This window comes from Cygnus olor, chromosome 5 (genome assembly GCF_009769625.2).
Source record: "Cygnus olor isolate bCygOlo1 chromosome 5, bCygOlo1.pri.v2, whole genome shotgun sequence".
In the NCBI taxonomy this organism is placed as follows: domain Eukaryota; kingdom Metazoa; phylum Chordata; class Aves; order Anseriformes; family Anatidae; genus Cygnus; species Cygnus olor.
The window spans coordinates 25,143,059-25,165,577 of record NC_049173.1 but is presented as its reverse complement, the minus strand read 5'-3'; the positions used below and the strand labels follow the sequence as shown (position 1 = coordinate 25,165,577).

Here is a 22,519-nt window from a genome sequence, read left to right as displayed (position 1 = left end):
CATATTTAAAATAAATCATGAATAATAACCTATGAGAACAAACAGTAGCCTCACTTCCTGGCTTCATTTAGAGCAATGCCAGCCATAGGCTGCCCTTGAAGATTGTTTGTGTCCATGGGTTTTCCCTAAAGGGAGGGTCTGTCATCACTGCTCTGCTAGTTTCAGACCTCAACCACCATATACTTTGTCAAATGTTATGTGGTACAAAAGCCCAGTCACAGCAATTTGTTCCTCAGCCTTCATTGACTGTAGTATAAGGTGCGGGAGAGGTTAGAATCTGCAGTTTATTTTAGCCAGCGATGGACAGTACAGGCAGACCAAATTCCCTGAGTGGTGTGCTCATAATCAGTAACATTTTTTGAGGTAGGGCAAGCAGTAGCATTGAGGGAGGCATGCCGTGCCTCTAGCTGCCCATTACTCAGGGCAACAGCCTGCAATCCAGCTGCACCACTTGGCACTTGGTTCAAAGGGCCTTGGTTTAATACTAGTTGAATAGGAAAGGTTAGAGAGGTTAGAGACAATTGAATATTAATATATAATAAAGGAATGAGAGCTACAAATGCTTGACCCATCCCTGCTGATCCGATATCAATCTTAACTGGAAAAGAAATGTCAAACTGTTCCCCACCCAGAGATCTAGAAATGATTCTGAAGTCTGTCAGTAAAAGATAAGGATCAGACCAAGAATAATAAATTACCAGAGTGACAGAGAATAAAGCATAAACAAACTAAGAACAATAGTTACTGTGTGTCATCTACAAATACCATGTGCTTATTTGACAGAGCACATCCTGCTTATGTCTGCTCCTGCAGGACAGTGTGGGCATGCCATAGAGACTTGTCCTGGGTAGGGAGGTCAGGCACGAGGAGACTGCTTAGTGATAAGGTTGCAGGCTCTTGGAACTGCAACTGTGGCCTCACATGGAGGGAAGATTGGAGGCAATGAGTTTTTCTCTACACAGAATTTCCATCCTATTCCTTTCCATTCTGACTGTGTAGTGTCCATCCTGCATATTTTACCTTGAGAGCACTCAAATGTATCTACAAAGGACTTTAGGCATCAGTCTACCATTTCTGGTTCAAGAGTGGATCTTCAAAACCTCCATTGTGCTGTGCTTAGCCATCCAGAGACAATTCCCCAACACTCCCCTTTTCCTACCTGTAAAGCAATCTACATTTTTCCCACTAGACCCCCATGTACACCTTGACATCAAAGTTAAGAACTGTCCCTCCTGTATTATTCTTATCCTCTGATCACAGGTGAATCGAACAGCCAGTCACACCACTGCAGGAAGTCTTGCACAGAATGCAGTTGGATGGTAGAAGGGCACATCAGGGAAGTCCTGTAGCCTGAATATTAAGGCATTTTTCACAACAAAGCAGAGTTCTGCTGCAGTGATTATTTCTGTATTTTAAATCCAGTGGTAACATTTTTTTTTCAGAAAAGACTGATATAGAAACCTACATAAGATTGCCTGATCTTTTCCAGAAGCATGGGGTTTTTGCTTTATATCCCTGCTCCACAATCTGACAGAGGAAAGATTTGAACTTTTATCTCTGACATTCAAGTAAGCATATTAATCACTAAGCAGTCTTTTTTTATCTTTTTTTTTTCTTTTTTTTTTTTTCTTTTTTTTAAGATAGACTGACTACATATCAGTTTTCTGATTTACGGGAAGTATACTAACTGGGGATTTGGTCTCAGCAAAACTCCTTTCCTTCCTACTTCCAGACAGAAAGCCCTTAAGTATGTCTCCATCCTCAGCTGAGTTAGGAACATAGTGCATTTGACAGATTGCTCCTTTGAAGTCAATCCTAAACTGAGATCTGTCTGCTATATTCAGATTGCTTTACAAAGGAAAGAGCTCTCCACAAAACATCTAGAGAAACAGTGCTTTTTGCTGAAATGTTCTGTGTTTGCCTCTTGCCACTTCAGGATCAGGATAGTAATGTTTGCTGCTGTAAAGCCAGTAAGAATCATCCACTTTTAAATGTATTGGTTTTAGTCTTAGCCGATCTTTGCACCAATGTATGAAAAAGGGATTTTTTTATTCTTTACAGTTTAAATATTCCCCCCCCCCCCAAAAAAAAGGGGTGGGGGAGGAGGAGAAGAAATCACTTTCTTTAGTAATTCCCCAAGACTTTATAGTTCATTTTAATAAAATTTAGGTAAATGAATACACTTAATCTCAGCTAAAATCTCAACATTATATTTTAATAAAGATGCTGAAATAATTATGACTTCAAGCTACTGCTCACAATTGGTAACATTTCCAGGGGAAACAGGAAGGGGGCTGGGTCAGTATTTTTAATTTAGCCAATTCTTTGGTGGAAGACAGACAAGGGAGACAGCCAGAAGAGATAAAGCTTCCAGTTCTGAATCCCCCCTGCCAGAATAGCCATATTAGTCACTACAGAGAGAATTTATCGTGTCCTTCTGACACTGTAAAGATTAGCTTCCTGGTTTAATTATAATTGGTTGTACAACATATACAGTATATATATATACATATTTTTTTTTATTTTATTTTATTTTTAATGTGAGGGGAATCTCCCATGCTTATGAGAAAAGTCTATAAGAGACACTGTTTTCTCCCAGGCAAATAAGTAAAACAGGATTAAGAAATCTTAGAACAATTTAAATTACTTTTTTTTTTTTTTCTTAAGGTCAAGCAAGTGTTACATGAAACATCTCTCCTTGAAAAGTAGGCTTTATGTAGACCTCCAGCTTTAGACTTTAAGTTTAAACTTGTATAATCACACATATTAACTGCATGTGAATATGCAATGCCAGTTCAAAGATGTACTTAAATACATTCATTGCTGATATGCTGGATTTATGGCAACTGGATGAGAGGACCACGAAGCCTTGCTCTCCCAGTTCCCAGAGGGACTGAAATGCTTCTACTGTTCAGTAGTCTTCTATGCTTGTCACCATTAAGGTTCCCCCTAATTTATTAGTCTGTGTGTGACAAATGACCTCTTGAATACAAATGTGGGACTTGCAGCCTTAGATCACATGGGCCCAGTAATGCGACAGGAAAACAAATGTCAGTAAGACCTTTTTGTGCTTTTGGCATTCTGAGTCTCACTCAGTCTGTGGTATAACTTTCTATAGATTCATGGCATCTTTACATCATGTTACGAAGTAAGAAAAAGTTATTTTGCAGTGCAAAATGTGTTCCAGGCCAGGGTAGCGTAGCTGCATCACTGGCTGAGACCTCTTATACAAAAGAAATATTGGACCCTGAAAATGGATCTTCCCAATCCTCCCAATCCACTCTTAATTTTGAATTCTGCCATTTCACTCACGGGAGGGCAGAGGGGTGAGGGGAGGTAGGAGAAAGGCACAGGGACTGCTGGGAATCATCCCTTACATGGCCAAGAGCAGTTGTGTACCTCCTGCTCGGGAGGAGAAGCCTCAGGGGAGGAAGCCTGCCAGGCTGGATCTATCCCTGTGCTCCAGGCCTAGCCAGAAGACATGGAGGTGGCAGATGGAGGTGGGTCGCAGGGCCTCTGCTGCTAGCCAGAGATCACCAGAGCTGCAGGGGGACAGCAACACGTCTCATCTTCCCCATCCTGGTCTGTGTGCCTGCAAGCTAAGGCATTTGCAGATGGATTTACAGGAAGCCTGAATGTGTGTCGGCCTGAGAAGTTACCACCCTCCATGCACAGCCTCTCCTTTCCCCACTGCCCAGGGGCAATAACTTCAGAGGGAGGGCCAAGACAACTCAAGAGGTTCTGGTCATTCCCCTGGTGCACCCAGACGTTTCATCTCTTGCCTTTCTTGGACATTGCACTGTTAAATGAACACTGAACCTGGCGGTGTGTATAACTCTGCCCATCATGGGCTGCTTACTTCTGTGGCTCCTTTGTGAGACACAGTGACCCCCTCGGGAGGTGGAAGTGCCATGCCATGCCTGTGTCGAGCTGCAACATGTAATGTGCAAACATCCTCAAAAGTCATTCACATTTGCAGGAATAAAACTCAATTGCTCCTGTGCTGACAGAAAGTAAATTCAAAAGTGTGGGTAAAATGGCATCATTTTGATATCTGAATGGGAACGACAAATATTTTGCAGCTGTCTCATATTTTCTAAGGTGACCTATTCGACTCCAACTTGTACTCAGCAGTGTGTTTTATAGATTATCCCTAGTGCACATAAACAATAGATCCCCTGCCTGAATGCACAAGGTCTCCCTGCACGGAATTTGTGCCATTTAAAGCAACTTTCTGTGCCTGAAAAACAGGGAAAGGGGCTGAGTGAGCAGGGATCATGGCAAAACAGTGAAAGACATGCTTGAAAGCTGAACTAAAGTGGTCTACCCAAGCGTGTGCACAAAAGAACAACTGTATAAATGTGCATACTTGGAAAACAAAATCCTTACTTCCATTTATAGCAGTGTGAATTTTTCCACTAGATTCGGAAAGGCTAGAATACCATTTAAAGCACATCAGAAAGCAAAAATGAATAGTTTCTGGAGAAAACATTGAAATGGGAATGTCAAAAATATTTTTCTTAGAAGGGAGAAAACAGCATTTCTATTTTAGAAGAATGCTTTAAAAAATACCTATCTCACTCTGACATTGTCTTGTTACTATACAGAGCAGAAGTGAAAAATGGCTATTACCCAGCAAAGAAGAAGTAGGTTACTGAAATTACTGGGGAATTAGTGTTTCAGCACTTGCAAGACTAATTCTACTTTACGCTTTTAAGATAAAAGGATTTGATATAGTATTGTAGCATAACAGGGAACTTTCTTATTATCTTTAGTTTATAAGCAGGTGTAGATTATAAGGATTAAAAAAAAAAAAAAGTACACAACCTGGTGGGAGGCTGGTACAGATTACTGATGATAGGATATGACTCTCCTCTGCTTCTTTGTCCTTAACACATTGATTTTTAAGTTGAATAGTCTCAGGATGTCACTCCTATGTCTAGGCAAGGAGTCCAGACTAATTCTCATTCCTGCAATCATCTGCCTGATAATGGCTAAAGACTTGTTGACCGTGGGGCAACGTGCACTGTAGTTACCAGTGTTGTACAAGTTTTGCAGAAGAAGCAAGCAGCTATTTTTCCAGCACTATCTGCCTGCCACATACCTTCAAAAGGAAAGTATAAAAAAAAGGAGACAGGCAAAAACTGAATTTATTGTCTTGATTTTATATGGATAAGTCCTAGGCAGCACTGAAAAGCAATGAAATCAAGCACAAAGAAAGGTTCATCGTATAAGCTGTTTATTTTGTTCTTTGTTTGCAATTCTTGTGAATACAAAATTGAAACACTAAGCAGCTGTCACCTCCTGTTTGTGCCTTAGAACAAAAGCCCAACAAAACCCAGAGTTTTGCATGGTTCTCTGACAAAACCATAATGCAAGACTGTCCTTATCTGAACAAAACTCACTCCTTTCCCAAAATACTGTAGCAAAGTAGGCAAATTCTACTTCCAGGCTTTCTGTTGGCTTTGTAGATCAGGTATACTGATAACACCATATCTCCTCTTTCTGTAGCACAGTCTGAAATCCCTAACTAAATCCTCCTGGGCAAACATCAGCATTCTCCTTGAAAAACAAATTCTATTGCAACAGTGTTCTCCATTTTTCATTCTATTTATTGTTTCATTTTTAATTTTTAAAAATACTTTAAAATAATCTTGACAAAGACTGAGAATAACACATTAGCATTGATATTTTGGAATAAAATCCCTGAATAAGTAGAGAAGGATCCTGACATCCTCATTTTATTCCTGAATTTATCCTAAAGAATACTGCACAGTGGTACGCAAACAAAAACAAGAACACATTTAACTTTAACTGATATCTATTTCTTGTACTAACTAAAGAAATAAACTATTTGGTTCAGTTGAAGAAGTGGATAGTTAAGTGAGTGCAAGTGTGTGGTTAAACCTTTGGGGAAATTCTTTTGCTGATTTGATTATTATGGAGTGGGAGAAAGATGGGGGAGATGTCTTGGAGGTCTTTGAAGGCATTGGTCTGGGAGAACTGAGGCAGCTGTACTGCTGGTCTTTGAGGGGTCAAACAGAAAGCTATAGTGTGTCTTCTATGCTTAGAAAACATGCCAAAGAGTCAGTCTAGGAAAATCCATTGATTTAGCATTATCAGGTCAAAAGAAGCTTAAGAGGAAATATTATGGTTGCACTTAAACACAGCCATCTGGGAAGTGTACATCTAGAAAATGCTTGTGAAGTCTTTGACTAGTAGAAATCCTTTTCAACAGGTCTTTGTAAGCTGTGTCCTTTGAATTGAAGGTCCTGTATCTAATAGGGTTTGGGAAAAAAAAATCAATGAAAACATCTTTGATTACACAACTAAAATTTATTGCTGTGTGAGGCCTCAAAAGCAGTTTCCTAAATTTTTCAAAGTCTTTCAAAATGAAATGAAGGAAAATATTGCTTTTTATGCTAAATTTCAAAAGGCAGTATCAAACAGAGAAAGAGCTGCTTCTGTTACCTTAATAGAGATGCATTCGTTACAGTGCAGAACTCTGAATATCAAGATTTAACTGCCTCAAATACCAATATTGACAGATTTCTCCAGAGATCATATGCAGTTATATTAACTAAAAGAGTAAAGTACTGTTTCTGGAAGATGTTTAATTTTTTCAACTCCCTCTGAACTTAGTGGGAAAGATAAGGGTGTCCAGGGCAGGAGAAATTAGAAAGGTATTGGATAATGGCATTCATCATCTTACTTCCTAAAATGCAAACTCCTTTGGGTTTCTTTTTGTCTCTCATTGCTTCTAGATTAAAGCTCAGGGAAAGGGTAGAATATTAAAATGCCATCCAATTTATAATTGGTTACGAAAGTCAATTCACAGATGACCTTGAAAAAGAATTAATCCAGCAAGCTTATAAAAGCAGATGACCCAGTCAGTCTGATTAACATCAGAGCAGGTGATGGAACAGCAATGGGGTGCGGGTGAAGGGAGACAGAGGAGAAAGACTAAAACACCCAGTATGTTAAAGGATCTCTTTAGAATGTTCCTCTTGCCTTCCACCCTGACAAAAATCCACAACTTTTAAGCCAGCAGTATAAATTTATTACAAATTTAAAATCTAGTCAACAGCTCTTACTATAAGCAAAATGTGCAATTTAAAATTCTGTCAAAATATTATTAGTTTGAATTTTCCATATAGGCTCTGTATTAAAAATGTAAGCCAAATGAACATTCAAGAACTGAGAATTTATTTCTATATTTATTTGCTTGTCTTTTAAAGCAAAATTTATAAAGCCAATTTAGTCTGGGAGAAGATTTAAGCTGTAAGGATTAACAGGGAGAATGGTGAGAGAAATGTGTTTAGTTTTTCATTTTTCAACATTGTTAGAAAGAGCATAAAATTGGATGCTCTGAATTGGTTAATATTGTCTTAAAAATATAGAATTTCTGACTTTTTTAGGTTTTGTTTTTAAATCAGACAGCTATGAAACTTTAAAAGTTCAATCTTTGAGTATTTGGAAGGGATTGACTACCATTCACACTTTCCAACAACCCAGAACATTAAAAGTTTAATTGGACAGAGAGGGGAAAGAAAAATCTGAAACAAGCTTTACATGGTGAAATCTTCAGACCACAATATACCAAGATTTGTCATAAAATAAAATAAAATAAAATAAAATAAAATAAAATAAAATAAAATAAAAATAAAAATAAAAAGCTGTAGTTCATATGCCTCATCACTTTGGTAAGCTTAATTGGATACTTTTAAAAATTCTTATATTGGGAGACTTTCTAACAAAATTTTAAAATTAAAAACAGGGAAAACTACAGCTACATGAAATGGCTGTGCTCTGATTTCCTCTATTTACCAGGAGATTTCAGAGAGGAAGCACCTCAAACTCTGAGTCGTACAGTTCCTTACAAGGAGTTCCCAAAGGAAGACAACCCAAGGGCAAGAAGACAACCTTGTCTGAGACCTTAGGAGCTGAAAAAGAAGGCAAACCCTGTCTAATTTCCCCTGTTGAAGTTTACCTTCAGCTCTGAGCGGTGACAGTCTAGCATTGCCCTCCATAACCTTCATGTCAGAGGTAACAATGTAGGACTGTGTAACAATAAAATCAATGAACACAAAGCAGTAGGCCTACATTTATTTTTTTAAAATGAATACTACACTGAACCTACAACTTCTTCCTCAAGGTATCATGAGTGACAAGTGACTGACATGTTGCCCATTGTATTCCTGGAGGCTTTCTGATGAAATATGTAAAATACAAACAGAATAGACAACTGCCTTGCATTAAGTAAAAACTTTGCTTCAGATCAGAAACTGTACACCTGCACCAGTGTTTAACCTATTTTTAGTCCTCCATAACCAGACAAAGTCTGTATATACGTAGTAGAGAGGGAGATGTACAATACATCTGTGGCTGAAACACCAGCACAGGGGATGATCAGTAGGTAATGGCATCTCCAACAAGTAAGCAGGTTTTCTGTCTGGCAGAACTGCAAGCACATACATATTAGTGGCTGAGCACCAGATTTCAGTCCTGAAATATTGTCACTTTCACTTAGACTGTTTATCTAAACATTGTCTCTAATTAACGGGAATCCTTATAAAAAGTGAAAGTAACAGAGCCAAATAACCCAGTGTTGTAATTCTGTGACTTTCTCAACTGCTAGTATTAATGTCAATTTAATTACAGCAATGCTTCTGGTCATCACCAAATTTTACTTAAATCTGTCTCTCTACAGTTTCAGTGATCCTTGTCACATTAGTAGAGTGAATATGAAAACACAGTGTTTAGTACTAGATTTGATAATGCTGTGTTTTTTGTAGCTGATAAATAAATGAACAATCCTGCCTTTAGATTTTGCAGTAATTGTTGTTTATTCCCTATTTTTAGCAAGCGTAGTAATGGACACTGAGCCATTTTATTTTGGTCTGTGTAAGTTTCATTTTATTTTAGCCATGGTTTTAATTTTAGAAAGTATACACCATGGGACTATCTTGTCAAACCAATATTTCTTAACCAGGCAGACAGTATAAGAAACTTTGTGGTTAGTAACTCACTATTGTTCTCATATCCTTCAAAATCAAATCACTTGAAAGTGCTTATTTTCTTTGGAGATAAATATCACATTTATAATCTACACATCAGAAGCACCTAAGCCATATTTTGTTTGTTACTTTTAATATATTTTACCTGAATCCATCATTTACTACGGGGGCAGAAACATCACACTTATTTGAATACAAGTCACATTCAACCCCAAAATCCTCTTCAAAAAGTAAAAAATTGGGAACACAGAGACTGCAACAGTAGCTCATCTAGTACAATATCCTGTTTCCAAGAGCAGCCAATGCCAAATGCTTCAAAGGGGCAAAGAATTGAATTAAAAATCCATGAGTCTACTGAAGATTTCAGCCTAGCCACATCAATATAAGGGAAGTTAATGTCTTCAAGCATTACTTCCTTGAAAACTAGAGATGTTACTTTTCTCCTTCGAGCTTTAGACTGTCCCAGAACAATTCAACACATAATGTAGGTATAGTCATACCTCACTAAAGAACTGACTATCACTGGGGGTTGGGAACAACATAACAGTTATAGCTATTTCTAAGTTTCTTACTTGTACAGGAAAAAAAAAAAGTAACAGAAAAAGCAAGATTAGGGTTTAATTGTGTCATTGCCTGTAGCATTAAGGAATTTTGTTAAACACCAATTCATCATGCTCTAGTGATACAGCTAGAGGATAAGGCTCTGCTTCACTCCACTGATATGTTTCTTTCTTCTCATGCTTGACAAGCTTAGAAACAAGCATTAATGCAAAATTTCAGAAGAATCAATTCAGTCGCTTTGAGGTATCAGACAAGAAAAAAACAGTTGGAGTGGTTTAAAGAAAAATCAGCTGAAGTTTCAAACTTGCTGCTCTCAGGGGAGCTTAAAAATCAGCTTGTGCAACCTAAACTCACAGAGAGGTTTGTGATGGTCTGGTCTGATCAGGAAAACACAGTAGCATCTATTCAGTGTGCCATTATTCTATATAAGAAATTGGCCATTTGAGTGTATGACCCAGAGAGTCATTCCGAGTCTGTAGTGTCAGTGACTTTGCTAACTTATGGTCTCAGGAAATCTGTTCTAGTTCACTCTGACATACACTTTTATTCTAAGGCATCGAAAGCTCACTCGATACAGCAATGGTACTAACGAACACAAAAGTGTGTCAGACTTTATGAAGTGGTTGTTATTAATCTCTAATTATGATGTTATCACAGGTACACTACTATAGCAGACTTCATTAATCCTTTTTCTTTCAAAATCTGGACTTTGGCCATTACTTAGATTTCAGCCCTCTTTCCTCTCAAGCACAGCAGGATCCCACTGGGTTTATACAGCCTTCAGGAGCTGAGTATTTGCAGCAATTTCTGGGTCCCAGTCTCAGCCTGATGCACATTAGTACAAAAAATATCTTCTCTTTGGCTCTGAAATATGGCTGGGCTGTGCTGCAAGCTCAAAGTGCTGCTTAGAGATGTTTTGCCAAGGCTTACACATAGTTTTTCCTTCATTGTTTCTGGTGTAACAGAATAATTCTCTGTTTCTTTAATTTCTTAGTTGTGGATGAGCCTTTTTGGTGAACAAGAAAATGTGTTACAATCTAGGGACCTGATCTTGCAAGGTGAGGAACACTCTCACTGCTCAATAAATCATGACTCTGACAAATGCTGAGAAATTGCCAGAGATTAGCAGACAGCTCTATGCTACTCAGTAGGCAGTACTGAACATGCTGCTATCTTACATTTAAACCCTTTTTGGAGCTGCAGCAGCACCTCTCATACCCCTGGAGAGAGGCTTTCATTTTCTTGGTGAGAGATCACTGTCCTTAGCCTTCTCCTGAAATCCAGCTCCTGAGAGAGAGATTTCTTCTGGAGTCCTTATTTGAAATGACTATTTCAATATTTTACTGAATGACTGGTTAATATAATGCACAAATACATTTAGGAGTCAGTTCCCAATGCAATGTCTTTCCTGATAAACTTCTGAACTTCCAGCCTCGTGTCTTGTACCCAGCTCTTGGACATCATCTTCCTCTGTTGACCTTTGAGTACCTGCAGGGAAGGTAAATCAGCTTCAGCTGGTGGAACACTTTCTTACTCTTTGCTTAAATGGTAGCCTAACAGCCATTTGCTTAAATAGTAGGCTACGCGTCTCTGCCAGGGGAAATATGATAGGGAGCGCTCCCCAAGAGAAAACTGAGCCCCCAGTTTCCCATTCTCTGTCTAACACACTGAGCTGGGAGCAAAGGAACTCCAGCAGCACTATTTGTGATACCAGCAGAATCATCCCATATTTTTGGAGCACATCTCCCAGACCAAGTACCAGAAGTGATATAAGCAAAGGAAGCTCTGCTGTATTTCAACTTACTGCAAAGCTCTTTATGACCATAATTAATAGTAAAAACATGGTTAGATCAGAATTGGATGTGTAGTTTTTCAAGTTTTTGTCTCCAAATAGTTCTGATATACTTCATGCAGGGTACCTAGTTTTACTCCTGTATGTGATGCTTAATTAAACATGTGAGTGCAGGCACTGACTAGTGTCTTGAGATGGCTTGTTAACACTTGCTCATTTGACAGATTTTCTGAGAAAGAGGGTATGAGAACACTGCCACTCTTGTTTGTGCTAAAAAGTTCAGTTTACATTATGTTGAGCATTCGTGCTATAGCAAAAACAATTAAGGGAATCATTTTGTTTTTATTCTGTAGATGCAATCTACTAACATGTTTTGCAGTAGCTATTTCAAATTCCTTTGTTACACCAATAACACTAGGAACATTTAGAAAAGCAATCATTGTTTAAAGCACATATTTAATTTGAGGAGAACTGGATGTTTGTAATGGCTGCTGATGTATTCCGTGATAAGAATACATATAAGTCTGAGGTAAAATTAATGAGGGAGAAGTGTGGTATTCAGAATCTGACACCACGCAAGGTTCAGTACATCCTCTTCTCTGCCAGTGTTAGAAACAAGGTATCTTGAAAGCAAGATGAGGAATAAAGTCATCCTCTCCTTCCCCCTCCATCAGCATTACAAAATATCTTTGAGATGTTGGAAGTGTTGTGCAGATCACCCAAATCACAACCCAGTGTTATGCAAAACTGTTTTGGGGGTAGAGTGTTGAGTAAGGGGGCCTTTAAGGTCCCCTTAAAACTGCAGGCTTAAGAACTGAAAGCAGGCTTCCAAATTGTCCTGTGTTGGTTAACAGCCAACGAAAATCCTCTTTGCAGAGGACTGGCAGGGTGCTGATTCCAATCCAGAGAGGCCTGGAGCCAGTGTCTAATCTCCCAGTAATCCCCCACCCCGAAATTTTTGGAGTCAAATTGAACCAGTAGCAAGGGAAAGCAGGAAAAGACAAAGAACCAAACAATAAAACCTTCAAACACATTCCAAATTTAAAACCCCAAAATGTATTTGTGTGGAAGTGTAAATAATAATAATAACATCAGTTCTTGAGCTCATATATAGGATTGTACAGAGCTGAACAAAATGGCTACAGTATCAAGGGTATCAGCTAGCAGTAACCCATGTTCTGAATACAAATTAATATTTCCTGTACTGTTGTTATTTCAAATCTCTTTTTGGTTTCAGCTATTACTTTCCCAAGCTCAGATATATTCTTAATTAAAATCAGGTAAAGAAAGCTCCAAGGACAGCCTATAACAAAGACTCAGAACAAATTATAAAGGCTTCAGTAATTGTAACATCGACACTTTTTCCAGCAGGTTTAGTTTAAGGGACCGATCAGCTGTTAAGGACAGAAAAGTGTAGATTAAACCTTTAAGTCTTAAAAACTGACTATCTTCACAGCTTTGTAGCAGAATTAATTTGGCTTTACAGACCTTACTTCAGCCAAATTAGCTTTGAAGTTAGTCACCCTTATAGAGTAGTCCCTACCCCTGACAGAGTTTTACCAGCTGCCTTGTAGTTGCAGCTATAACATACTGCATGTCAACAATACATCATGTCAATATTACATCATAACTTTTAACTGGCTTTATCATGACAATCTGTCGAGCCAAGTGTGATCTATTATACTGCTAGCCAATCTTCACTGCATAGACTTGTGAGATATCAAGTGGGGAGCATTTCATTTATATCTGCTCCTAGGGATTGACCTGTTGGAGTGCCAAAGGTCATCAGCTCCCAGGGAAGCCCAGTGGAACTGAAGCACCTTGAACCCTCAAAGATCAGATCCTAAACTCAGTCACCAGCTGTACAGTCATGGGGAACCTTGCCTTGCTACTGAAACAAGCTGCACAAACGAGTAACCTTGCTAGAATTGACATTTCAGCCCAGGCAGTTTTAAAATATCAGCAGTCAGGGGCGAACCCCTTGCGGGTGCTGAGCCTCCTGCTGCTGACCTGGCTGGCAGTTAAAGCTGCTCAGCCCACCACTCTGCCGCTCAGCACTTACCTGAGTCAACTTTTTAGGGTCAGTGGATGTCATTGCCTTCAAGGTTAGTAGCTTTAAATGGCCATTGAAACATATAAAAGCCCCCAGCCTTTGTCTCCCCGTGCAATTACAATGCAGCAGTTTTGCCACAGCAGTCATGAGTGGGTTGGTCATAATTTTTTTCAGCCTTGGCTTTGACTGCCCTTGAAAGCTTGCCAACAGAGAGTAAAAAGGGGAAAAAGTTCTTGCCAAGGATGAAGTGATGAATAGGAGGAAAAGATGGGAATGGTGTTTGTTTATGTTTAAGGGGAAAATAAGTGATATAATTGTGTTGAATTGGTTAAGAATCATGAAATTAATTCATTCACGATTTCAGTAATCACACAGATACCTGCAATGCTGAGTTAATACCTTAACAGTAATAAGATGTAAGTCTTGATGAAGTATATAGAATTTAAAGTTTTTTCCTTGGTGGCTTCCCCTTTCCAGTTAATATGTATTGGATTAGATCTTCATTGCATACAAGAGAGGGAAATGGGGCTCCTCCCAGAGATTTCCTTCCTACCAAAACCTCCTTAGCATGTAAACCCAATATACCAGCGTTTCACTTAAAGGGTCCTAATGCAGTATATGAACTCTCAGATAAAGATATGGCTGAGCCCATCTAGTCAGGACTGTTGTGACAGTATCTGCTTTGCCTGTAGTTTATAAATAAATAAATAAACGCCATCAACAGTACACTACAACTAAAGCATAACATGAAATCCACCATAATTCATTTCAGGTCACTGAAAAACTGGATTCCTGATCAAACTTTCAGGTCAATCTGAAAAATATTTCAGAAGTATCTGTCAGACTGAAAACACTGACTGAAACTACAATGACTGGTTTAAATATTTTCTTAATGAAATCTTGATCAAGTATTAATTACTTAAAGCATTTTTACTCTGTTAACCATTCCTTTTATCTCTAGAGGTTCAGAGACAATTTATATGCTTTCTGAATTACACACCTGCTTTGTCTCCTCGTGGGCCATCTCCACTATGATATGTGAAGTCACCAGAAGAAAACTTGCCCAGAAGAGACTGGAGAAGTAATTCAAAAGTAAGGCATTTAGGATACTTGCCACATATATGGATTCTCAACCACCTAAGGTTGGAGCCTAATCTGAACAAAAAAGGAGTCTAACCTGAACAGTCGAGGTCTGGTTAAATATTTGTTTCCATCTGAAAGAGTCACTTTGCACTTGAACTCACACAACTGCTTGTTCTAGTAGGTCCTTGCAATCCCCTGGCCATATGCCAGTTCCTCTTCCATTTCTTGTCTCTGTGTTGCAGAAAGCTGCTGAGTGGTACAAAGGAGACACGATGGTGCCTGCTGGGTTCCCCATATTCAGCTTCCCCACTTGTCTCAAGAACAAGCTCCAAGATATATGTCTCTGCCAGTAGGGTGTACTGAAGTGGTCTCTGGTCTCAGCAGGCAAGGCTAGGCTTGAACTTGTCCTTTATTCAGAGCAATTACAAGGTGTCTCTCATCCAATCAGCCAGTGGTGTGCACGCTGCTAATGGGAGCCTAATTACCTGCTAATGGAAGCCTAATTACCTAAGTAATTGGCTGACAAGCAGGGCTCAAAGGGTTGTGGTAAATGGGGCCACATCTGGCTGGTGGATGGTCACTAGTAGTGTCCCTCAAGGCTCCATTTTAGGGCCAGTCCTCTTCAATGTTTTTATAAATGTTTTGGATGTAGGACTGGAAGGTGGTTTGAGCAAATTTGCTGACAACACCAAACTTGGAGGAGTTGTGGACTCGGATGAGGGTGGAAAGGCCTTGCAGAGAGATCTGGACAGATTGGAGAGCTGGGCGATCACCAACCACATGAAGTTTAACAAAAGCAAGTGCTGGGTCCTGCACCTGGGACGGGGCAACCCTGGCTATACGTACAGACTGGGCGACGAGATGCTGGAGAGCAGCCCCGCAGAGAGGGATCTGGGGGTTGTGGTTGACAGCAAGTTGAATACGAGCCAGCAGTGTGCCCTGGCACCCAGGAGGGCCAACCGTACCCTGGGATGTATCAAGCACGGCATTGCTAGTCGGTCGAGGGAAGGGATTGTCCTGCTCTACTCTGCGCTGGTGCAGCCTCACCTTGAGTACTGTGTGCAGTTCTGGGCACCACAGCACAAAAAGGACATTAAACTGTTGGAGAGTGTCCAGAGGAGGGCGACAAAGATGGTGAAGGGCATAAAGGGGAAGACATATGAGGAACGGCTGAGGTCACTGGGACTGTTCAGCCTGGAGAAGAGGAGGCTGAGGGGGGACCTCATCGCAGTCTACAACTTCCTCACGAGGGGGAGTGGAGAGGCAGGTGACCTGTTCTCTGTAATCACCAGTGATAGGACCCATGGGAACGGTGTTAAGCTGAGGCAGGGGAAGTTTAGGCTGGACATCAGGAAGAGGTTCTTCACCAAGAGGGTGGGTGCACACTGGAACAGGCTCCCCAGTGAAGTAGTCGCTACACCAAGCCTGTCTGAATTTAAGAAGCGATTGAACTGTGCACTTAGTCACATGGTCTAAACTTTTGGATAGACCTGTGCAGTGCCAGGAGTTGGACTTGATGATCCTTATGGGTCCCTTCCAACTTGGGATATTCTATGATTCTACCTCCACCTTCCTTCCAATTGTCATGGGAATTAGGTGGTGGGTTCAGAAGTTACTGGCAGAGTTGTTCACCTAGGTTGCTAACAGGACTGCTGCTAATTAGGCTACTAATGTATCTGGTTCTTTCTATGAAGACTTTTTTTTTTTTTTATCCCAGCTGATGAGCTGATGTCACATCTTCATTGCAGTAGAACAATCTCAGGTTGCTCACTTTCTAATTGGCTATTGTGCAAATGAATCACTCTGGTTTGGGTGCAATCCACTATCAACATGTCTGACATGAAGATTTTACTGATGCCTAACAGCTGTGCCTCTAAACCTGCTTAGAAGAGATAGAAAAATTGGGGGGATTTCATACCAAATTGTGGTCTGAGCTTATTTTTGGGTAAATCTACCCTGCATTATCACATTGCAATACCTGTCCTGACATGAGCCAAGTCAGACATATAATGCTGGATCACCTTTTATTGGCGTACTTGGTTTGTGCTTGTCAAAATTCCTCCTTGTCTTAGGGAGAGTCAGAAGCTATTGTGTCCATGTTGGTGCCTCTGCACAGACTGGCACTATGTAAAGTCAATATTTCCAGAGACAGGTGCAAATCCATTATAACTTCTATACTGGGAACATGTAGAAATATGGCATGTAATAATTACTCAGAACAACCTCTGGGATCTGAATCACCAAACCCCAAAAAGGAAACAAAAACAGATCCAAATCAAAGATGCTCCATACAGGTAGAGAAAAACAAGCCAATTTCACTATCTCGGTGCTCAAGACAACAAAGAGTGCACTATACCTTTAAAATGAGTCACAGTGTTTTGTAGTAATTTAAATGTGAACTTTCAGAAAATAAATTACTATTCTCCGCTTTTACAAGGTTAATTTTTTCATGGCCTCTTGATCACATAAGATGACTAATCAACACCCAGATCTAGCTTTGAAAACCATTTATTTACTCTCTGGTTTCTTTCAACATTCTTCCAGTGTGTAGTTTAAGTCTTCTTTAATCTACTTCAATTCTGGAAGACTGATTAATAAATATTGATTATAAATATGCTGTGTAGGCATTGTGAAAGAGGATGAAGTGGAGGTAATAGCTGGGGAAGGGAGGGTAATGCAACTATCTTTCTAGTCTGCTGTGTATGTCACTACACATGAGTATGTCTTTGTGTTCCCTCTCATACTGTGTCTAGCAACTGCTCTCGCATACCTAACCCCTGACTTCTGCTGTCACATATTTGAAGCTAACTCTCACACATTTGCAGCACTGTCTCAGTCTCTTCTCACCCTGTGACCTATTGTGCCAGACCTTGTCCATCAAAGGTTTGCCATCTGGCAGTCTGTTGAGCTCAGACAAGCCCTGTTCATGAGCAGTCTCACCTGCTGCCCTCTTGGGCTGGGATTTTTCTCAGGTGGCTTGATACACTGACTGCACCCTTGAGCTCATAAACTAGCCCAGTGCTGCTTCATCAGAGATGATACCACCTGAGAAGTCTTTATGCCAGGCACCAGCAGTGAAAATACGCACGGTGGGAATAAATTGCCATATTCATCTTTGTTTTCTTTTCTGTACAATAATTTTTGACACTTGGTTGAAAAAAAAAGTTGCAAACATGAAAGTCTGCTTAATTAGATATATAACCACACCATCAGTGTATGCCCCTGAGAGCTCAGAGGATAATGTCAGCAGTATTGTGTATCCAGCACTGTGATGGAGCAGGGTATGCTGTTGCAGCAGAAAATGCCAAGGAGAAGCAAAGGCATTTATAGAAAAGGCAAAACTTAAAGATTTTATTTTCCAAGTCAGATATGTGAATGAGGATAATGTTCTCTGGGGATAGAAGTGGAGAATAAAATTCCAGCTAATAGAACGTATTCATCCAGGAAGATATATTTAGTTCTGCTGAAAAACAGTAACAAATATTTATGGGTATGAATTGTGATTAGCTAAAGCATGTCCTTAATTTCTCCTCCTTGATAAACCCAACTCTTCTCTAACACAGCATATGATTTTCATATTTACTCACTGACAATATTATTTTGTGGATGAGCTGGTGAACTGCCACATCATTAAATTAACTTATTTTTGGTCTGACAAACCCATTAAAATGGAGCAACGTGTCAGAATAATATCTTCAGGTTTGGAAGCAAGAACCTCTGCTTTACCTTCCCCACAAATACCATGATGTTTCTGTTGCTACTGTGGTGGCTGCTAGCTGGTTGCCATGTCCTTTCTGTTGTCATTGTTCTTTTATTACAGCACATGAAATTGCTGCTTGCTGATTAGAAAGGTGTTAGATGGGTTTAATTGCTGATTTAAATCAAAACAGAAAGCACCTCCTCACTGTTGTCAGTCCTAAAGCATCACTTTGTAAAAGCAGTTCTTTAAGGAAAAATATGAAGTCAAGAACAAAATCAGGAAATATATGTTTCATAAACTCAAAGGCCCCTCAATTATATATGTCAGTAAAGCACACTTTGACACAGGAGAAAATTTACAAGAAGACTTTAAGGGCTGCAGCCACCCGTCAGCTCTGTTCATTGCAGGCACAACGCCCCATGCTGTACACCTAAAGAGTGATTGCCCTCCTTCGCAACTCTTTTCCTCAATCCTTTATGCAGACACATCCAGCATTGCCTAAGCAAAGAATCCGTTCAGTTTGCTATGTGAAACCATTAAGTTGTTCTTCTAAATTCTCATGGAGCAGAATGATACCAGTCTCTGAGAAAGGTAGGGTCTTTCACACTAAGCACCATGCTCTGGTTTTCACCCTAAAGACCTAAAATCCTGCAGATACTTACACAGTCACCCTTCAGCTCTGGTGCTGGAGTAGACTCAGGAAATACGGATTCTTTTTACATGTCACAGGTTTCCTGTGTCGTCTCGTACGAGTAGCTTAGGCCAAGATTTAAAAACATGACTGGCATTTTTAAGTGTCGTTACTTGAGAAACTTTAAACTGTTTTTCCAAGAGAAGATGCTCAGAATATGCAGGAAGCAGTAAATACTTTTTAAACGCTACATTTTCCTTCCCATCCTTACTGTTTTTTTAATGCAATGGTTAGTGGTTTTTACAGTCAGGGGAGTAGCTACAAGTGCTGAGAATTCAAAGTTAACAAACAAATCTCTTTGAAGAAGCCCTGACTTAAACCCTTAAGCTTGAAGTTCTCAGGGCTCATTAATCAACTTCTTAGTATTTATCTTGCTGGGCTTTAGCTGCCCAGGCAGTGCAGAGGCTGTATAAATATATTTGTATCCGGTAAAGGTGCTCCATGGAAGGACTTGAAATGAAGCAGACCCCTTAACTTCAGAGGGAGGACTCAGTGAGCAAAAGTTTCTGACATCTTTCTGTCACATGGAGGCTTTGCTGCAGGGTCATTGTCTTTGCTTTTTATCTTCCATGCCCCACATATTTCAAAAAACATCTTCACTGGACACTTACCCACTGCATCTTTAATGTCTTCTTCTAGATTACCTATTTCATTATAAAGGAATATAAATTTAGATAGCTGCAATGATTGATTGCCTTTTCTGTGTTATTATACCATACCATTTTACTTGTGTGTTTTCAATTTCATGGTGGATTAAAATAAATATTTTGTTCACCAGCAAAAATTGGCATCTGTTCAAAATACTATCTTAGAGTTATATTCATTCCTATGCAGGTGATGTTCTAATGATTCCTTCCATTTTCAAAGCTATTTTGAGGCATTCAAAGTCAACTCTATTAAGCTGATAGATCCAGACTGGGGATTTAGGAACAGAAAAGTTCAGCATTGCTCCTCCTAACACATAAGTGTCTAGCCCTCATAGTGTCATTTACAGCTCTGAGTTATGTGCCTAAGCGTGATATTTCATAAGGCTCTTAGCTCCACATGGCTTCACCCCAAAACAGAGAACTTCTGGAAGATGGTTTTTATTCTCCCTACATCCTATTTTATTGCGCCCCTGGGTATGACTCCGTGAAAAAGCTGCTTCTAGTCTTCATGAAATATTACTTTCCCATCCTGGCTGAATCTAAATTAATGCAAGAGGCACTGTCAAAAATTCGCTCCTATATGTTAGCTGACATAAAATGACTAATGATTATTTGGCAATCATGGCATTTAAATATTGATAGTCTTCCTTAAAAGCTTTTATTTCATTATTTGATATTTGACTGTTTTACTTCATAAAAATGTGCAAGCAATTTGAACCTAATTATGCACTTGTCATTTAACTCCTACTTGCAGTTTTCCACAGCACTATTCCAGATAGGCATGAATTAAAATGATTTGCCTGCATCAGATCAACTGCATTTCTCTTGTAAAGTCTCCACATCCAGGACCACTGATGAACAAAAAGTATGTTAGGTTCCAACTAAATAAGAGTAAATTAATTATGCAAACTCCTAAAGAAAGAATCCAAAATGATTATTGCTTTAAAATGGCTAATCAGAGGTTTGGGGATGAATCCCAATGCATTAGTGAATAGGATTACAAATAAGAAAGTTCTGGTATTTGAACTAGTACAATATACCCCTAGCTATACCTTTGAGTTACCTCTGCTTTTCAGATGCTTACACAATTGAGGCATCACATTACATGTACAAGTCCTCTGGTATCACAGAAAGATGAGGAGCTGGCTTGACAGTAATGTGAGTTCAGATCATGTGTTTTGGCCAAAGTTACTGTTTTGTGGAAATAAAATGTTTTAGGAAGATAGTTTAGCCTACTTTACCATAAACCAATATCTGCACATACACTGAGTGGTACTCTGACCATAGTCTCACACAAACTTTCATGTATACTACTGTCCAGGTAGTAGTATCTACTCATCTACTACATCTACTTATCAGTTATTTTGGATGGAAGTTGTGATGGCAGGGACTTAAATGAGCTTTTGAAATGCTGTCTTTGGAAATGGAAATGAAAAATGTCCCTCTTGCCTAGAACTCTGACTGAAATTTGGGAGAAAGGCAGGAGCTGTCAGAAATCACTCGGTGAATCAAGTTTTGATAAATAACATTTCCCCAAAGTGATGCTTACATGGAGGCTTTTTAAAAATGTTTTTGAAATGAGGAAGCATGATAATAAAAGTCCAAAGCATTCCATAGTAATTCTGGCATATTAAATTTTAATAGTATTGATGCATTCTTATAAGGAGTAAGCAAGAATGGTAACTACTTACTAGGGAATGCAATTGCAATTAACCTGAAAAGCATGTAAATATGAGAGGTTGTGTCTGAATTTGTTCTTTAATGAGTTTTAATTTCATAATGAAAATATGTTAAGTCACAAAGAATGCATCAAAGGACACTGCAGGAAAGGATGAACATATATGATGTTAAGAAATAATACAGCTAAGGATGATTTAGCTCGTGATCCAAAAGCCATTGTGTTCTTTGATATGAAAGGGTTGCAAGACCCAAGGGACTATGAATTAGCTGACTTGCCTGTAATATTCCTGCTTCTGCCAAGCACTGCTAGCTGTACACCAGTGGGAGAGCCTGCGTCCCAGCCGGCTGGCAACCTTGCTGAGCAGCTGAAGCTGAGTTCCTTGTAGGGGAAAGGGGGAAGGCTTTTAACGTACTCTCTCTGTGCAGAAACAATATTCCTATTGGTAACTCAAAACTATCTACATATCTTTCTATGTTTATTGGGGGAACTGTTCCCTAGGATCATCGCAAAATATGACTGTTGGGTGAGATGCCTTTATTACCAGTTTGAGGGAGATCTAACGTCTGTCTGTGACTTCTGTATCTCAGAACCACAGGAAACCTGCATGTGTGCTGGTGTACAGCATAAGGGTTATGGCTTGCCTACCACTCTGTATTTGGCAACACAAAGAGTGCTCTGGTGCTTTATTCAACCTGTGTTTCCCACAGAAACATCAACTGGCAGTTTGTAGCCTTCAGAAGTGCTTTGCAGTTTAACATAATTAGCAATGTGGATGGCTTATTTTTGCTTTTCAGCCTATTTAGATGAAAGATGCAGAAGCACTCTTGCACAAACTTTTCCTGAGCATAGCTTTGCTTTCAGAATTTGAACTGCAAAGAGCAGAGCAACAACTACTTGCATGATATTTCACAGTTTCTGGTTCTGGTTGACATTGACAAGCAGGGAAATACGAACAGTGCACTTTTCCGTGTTCTTTGTGATGAGACACGATGTAGTACCTCTGGGAGAAGTGGTTCCCCAGGTGCTGAGATCAGAACCTGCTGGAGCATGCTGCAGCTCTCATCTCCGATGGGCACCTGAGCTTTCTTCCCATGGAAACCAAGGAGTAGTTGTGTGCAGCTGTGCCTTGTCCTGAGGTGGAGGAGATAGGCAGTCTGAGCCTGCAAACAAAACCCCTCAGAAGCTGTCTAGGTTGACGCCACTCCCCTTAACTGAAGTGTGCTGGAGTGAACAGGTGATAATAAAATCATACGAGCACTGAAACTGTGAAAAACCAAGGAGAAAACAAGAAATA

General features: G+C 39.6%; 2 long non-coding RNA genes across 2 annotated transcripts in view; one reads left to right on the top strand and one right to left on the bottom strand.

Annotated features, from left to right (window-relative positions):
- Positions 1 to 1,460: 1,460 nt before the first annotated feature.
- Positions 1,461 to 22,519, top strand: part of LOC121071499 — a 31,955-nt gene continuing 10,896 nt past the window's right edge. The window contains exons 1-2 of the long non-coding RNA XR_005820635.1: positions 1,461 to 1,568; positions 14,385 to 14,515. This is a non-coding gene — a long non-coding RNA (uncharacterized LOC121071499). The remainder of the gene's footprint in view (positions 1,569 to 14,384; positions 14,516 to 22,519) is intronic.
- LOC121071498 lies at positions 8,496 to 14,958 on the bottom strand. Its single transcript, XR_005820634.1, has 3 exons — positions 14,668 to 14,958; positions 14,424 to 14,496; positions 8,496 to 11,066 (listed from the first exon to the last, which is right to left on the bottom strand). It is a non-coding gene; the product is annotated as an uncharacterized LOC121071498 (long non-coding RNA).